Consider the following 5,050-nt stretch of genomic DNA (forward strand, 5'->3'; position numbering starts at 1 on the left):
CCAACAAGCCCTCACTTCCAACCACCGGGTCACCATGAATCCTCCTCAACAGAACCTCCAACAAGCCCTCACTTCCAACCACCGGGTCACCATGAATCCTCCTCAACAGAACATCCAACAAGCCCTCACTTCCAACCACCGGGTCACCATGAATCCTCCTCAACAGAACCTCCAACAAGCCCTCACTTCCAACCACCGGGTCACCATGAATCCTCCTCAACAGAACCTCCAACAAGCCCTCACTTCCAACCACCGGGTCACCATGAATCCTCCTCAACAGAACCTCCAACAAGCCCTCACTTCCAACCACCGGGTCACCATGAATCCTCCTCAACAGAACCTCCAACAAGCCCTCACTTCCAACCACCGGGTCACCATGAATCCTCCTCAACAGAACCTCCAACAAGCCCTCACTTCCAACCACCGAGTCACCATGAATCCTCCTCAACAGAACCTCCAACAAGCCCTCACTTCCAACCACCGAGTCACCATGAATCCTCCTCAACAGAACCTCCAAAGACATCCCAAGAACCTCCTGTCCCAAACCGAGAAAAAACACAAGTTTAACTGCACTGGAAATCCCTTTCACTGCAAAAACCCCAATAACTCCCCAAAATCCTTTCCTCTGAGCGTTATCACTACTAACCATCCCTGAGACTGGATCAACATGTATCCCCCTGAGAAGAACCTAAGAAGACATCTCAAGAACTTCTTCTCCAAACCAACAAAAAACATTGCCATTACTTAGCTTGAAATCCCTCCACTGCCCCCCCCCCCCCCCCCCAAAAAAAATACTTATCTATCCAAAACTCCCAGAAAAAAACAATTACCTCCAAGAATCCAAACCTATAGATACTTATACACATTTTATTCCAACACCTTTTTAGCCACACTCCAAAATGTATTCAAAGATGTACCTATCCCTCTTAAAATCTTTTCCAGGACAATTCCAAAACAATCCAAAACCTCCCAAGACCCTGAGACCAGATCACCTTTATTTCCCCTCAAAAGATCCAAACACATCTCTAGACCAGCGGTTCCCAACCTGTGGGCCGCGGCCCCCTAGTGGTCTGGGAAGGCATTGCAAGTGGGCCGCCAAACCATTCTAAACATTTTTTATTTTGTACAGGCTAAAGACACAAACATGGACATAACAATAACATATAGGAGATGACATTCCCATCTCAGACAAAAACAAAACAAAAACAGAAGAAATAAAGATCCAGTCAGTAGGATCAAAATAGGTTGACAACCAACAACCACCAAAAACAACATGGCAACCATATGGATAGGTCCTTTAATCCCACTCTTCCTTAGAGCTCATTATTTCCCATGTCATGGCGTGTTGAGCCACCCTTTGATTTTTTGTGGCAATCATTTTTTCCAAAATAAATTGTATTTGTAATTTACTCTTCAAACACCTTAAATTAACATTACTCCTTGATTGACTTTTAAAATATGTAATTTAGCCAGAAGAATAGTTGTATTTATTATTAACTGTGTGCGGTCTTCATGTAAAAGCCCAAATCAAATATCAAAGGGTGTAAATGTAAATTCAATATTTGCTGCCAAATAATTTGCAAAGCATTATGATTTGTGTGGAAACATTTTCATTATTACGATTTTTTTTTAATCAAACCTCTTTTCCTTCCTCTTTCTTGATCCTCCTTAGCAACGGTCATTACAGTCCTTAGCAACGGTTATTGCAGTCCTTAGCAACGGTCATCACAGTCCTTAGTAACGGTCATCACAGTCCTTGACAGCGGTCTGTTCTACTGGATTTACAACGTGTCACATGTACTGAATCGACCAATCAGAACTTTATTTAGCCTCCGTATTGTTTATGGTTGAATGTGGGCCGCGAAAAAAATGTTGATTCTTAAGTGGCCCTGAGTGGAAAAAGGTTGGGAACCGCTGCTGTAGAACTTCCTCTCCAAATCCAACAGAAAGCATTGGTATAACTGTACTGGAGATTCCACCATTGCATCAATGTTTTTTACCAGCAGTCCAAAATAATCCCTTGAATCTCTATTTGGAAACACCAGCAGTCCTAAAAAACCTCCAATTGTCCCGAAAGCCCAAACCATGCAAATACACACAGATTTAGTTTGTCAGTCATATAAATAAACACGTAAACATTTGTGGAGACCATCCAAAACATTCCTTAAAGAACGACATAACCATAACAGACTTTCCACACTGTCCCAAATTAAAACCCTGATCAAACGCTCCTAAAGCTTCAGACTTCTTTCAACGCACCGATATTCCTCAAACCAGTCCAAGAACTTTTCCTCCAGCGCCCCTCGAACACATCATCAGGTCTAGGTTGGGCTTTCATTTCCATTAGAAGTGATAGCTGAGGTTTGACTGAAGGGACAGAAGGAAAACCAACCTTAGGCACCATGGCGCTTTAAGCTGTGAAACAATGGCTCCTGTAACAAAATCACCTCAGGCTCTGTATTATATTTACATTTTTAATCATCCTTTTTTCCATTCTTTGTCTTTACTTTCTTTGCCTGCTTCCTCCCTCCTTTTTTTCTCTGTGTGATTTTAACGTTTGCACTATGAAACGCTCCATTTTCACTTCTCGATTCTCTTTTCTTTTCATCGTCCTTTAGCCTTCCTTTCATGTTTCCTCCCTTTCTTGTCATCTTTTTTCATCTTCTGGTGCAACTCTTGCAGAACCAATCTGACCGTCTCACACACACTCTCACACACACACACACACACACACGCTCAGACACACACACACACACACACACACACACACACACACACACACACTCAGACACACACACACACACACACACACACACACACACACACACTCACACACACACACACACACACAAATACACACACACGCTCAGACACATCAAATATGTCCCTGTGATTGCTGAAACTCTCCTTGTTATTCTCTGAGTCTGTACTGCCCCACCAAGCAGATTCAATCTAACGCCATGAATTATCATTGAATCCTGTTCGACCCGTCCGGTTGACCCACTTCCCATGATGCTTCATTCCATCCAGTTCAAAGGGAGATCAGCTGGAGAGAATTAATTTGACTTTTCTGTTAGACATTTAGTTATTTCTGGTCCGTCTTTTCCTCGTCTTTTTGTGTTTCTTTCCCCCTGAATATACTTCCCTTCTCCCCCCTCTCTTCCCTCCAGTGTCATTGATCCTCTCTGCAGCCGTGTCAATAATAATCAGGCCTGTGAATCTGTCAGGATGTATTGAACTGAGGCCCCTCTGTATTCCCCTCCATGGGAAATGGGGATCCTCTCTGCCAAACGGAGCGAGGCAGCGCTTAGTTTCAGCCGAACAGCAACGCTGATGCAACGATGTCATCACAGAGCTTTGTGGACACAGCGGCCATATTTAATTTATGTCGCTTTAAAGTCGTTTTTCTGATCTCCATCCTCCAGTGTGTGTCTTTGCAGCAGCGAGGCTTCAGTTCAACACAAAAACTGGGAACATTAAAAGATTTTACACTTCATATAATTTGTACGTTTATATAGTTGCTCCTAATAGACTTTTTCATATATACATACATTAATTAAACCTGCATACAGTTTGTCCTGTCAGATGTTAAACTTTTAGGTTTATTTTATTTTATCTTACTTATTATTTTTGGAGATTCAATACATTGTAATACAATGTGCGCAATTTTTATTCAAGGAGTTACAGCACGGTCACATGACTTCACGTCACCACCGCTAAGCTAAAGGTGGCTAATGTTGGGCTATAAAGGAACTACAGCACGGTCACATGACTTCACGTCACCACCGCTAAGCTAAAGGTGGCTAATGTTGGGCTATAAAGGAACTACAGCACGGTCACATGACTTCACGTCACCACCTCTAAGCTAAAGGTGGCTAATGTTGGGCTGTAAAGGAACTACAGCACGGCCACATGACTTCACGTCACCACCGCTAAGCTAAAGGAGGCTAATGTTGGGCTATAAAGGAACTACAGCACGGTCACATGACTTCACGTCACCACCGCTAAGCTAAAGGAGGCTAATGTTGGGCTATAAAGGAACTACAGCACGGTCACATGACTTCACGTCACCATCGCTAAGCTAAAGGAGGCTAATGTTGGGCTATAAAGGAACTACAGCGCGGTCACATGACTTCACGTCACCATCGCTAAGCTAAAGGAGGCTAATGTTGGGCTATAAAGGAACTACAGCACGGTCACATGACTTCACGTCACCACCGCTAAGCTAAAGGAGGCTAATGTTGGGCTATAAAGGAACTACAGCACGGTCACATGACTTCACGTCACCACCGCTAAGCTAAAGGAGGCTAATGTTGGGCTGTAAAGGAACTACAGCACGGCCACATGACTTCACGTCACCACCGCTAAGCTAAAGGCGGCTAATGTTGGGCTATAAAGGAACTACAGCACGGTCACATGACTTCACGTCACCACCACTAAGCTAAAGGCGGCTAATGTTGGGCGTGATGAGGTTTAGTCGTCTCATTTAGACACTTGTTAGCAACCTCTATTTTTAGATCCACCAGTGGGGTATTACTGATGTATTTCATGTCATATCTCTTCAGCTTGTGTTAACGACAGACTTTATTTGAGGATCACAACCAAAAACACATTCAGAAAACCATTGACTTCCAGAGAGGGGGACAGGAAGGTTTTAGGACTCATTCCCCTCATTTGGAATCGAGTCTACTTTAGCGTGTTAAAGCGCGCTCTTGTCTTCCTTTTCTGGTTGTCTTCAGTTTATCTCCTCACCTCTGGATAAAGATGATGACGTTTGCTTCTTTATTTTGTTTTCTGTCTCCTTCCTCCACCTTCTCCTCTCTGACCACACCATCAAACCCTAATTGAGTTTTCATGTTGCTGTTCGCTCCCACACACTCCTGAGGGTCCATCGTCCACGTCTCCACCAGGACTTATAGAGGACATTAGTGGTCAGGAACACACACACACACACACACACACACACACACACACACACACACACACACACACACACACACACACACACACACACACACACACACACACACACACACACACACACACACAC

The 5,050-nt window shown here is 43.7% G+C and overlaps 1 protein-coding gene across 1 annotated transcript in view; it reads right to left on the bottom strand.

Annotated features, from left to right (window-relative positions):
• Positions 1 to 5,050, bottom strand: part of LOC307012830 (uncharacterized protein) — a 271,685-nt gene that overhangs the window by 80,297 nt on the left and 186,338 nt on the right. The gene's annotated exons all lie outside the window — the stretch shown is intronic.

The sequence above is a fragment of the Notothenia rossii genome (genome assembly GCF_949606895.1).
Source record: "Notothenia rossii genome assembly, chromosome: 7".
Taxonomy (NCBI): Eukaryota; Metazoa; Chordata; class Actinopteri; order Perciformes; family Nototheniidae; genus Notothenia; species Notothenia rossii.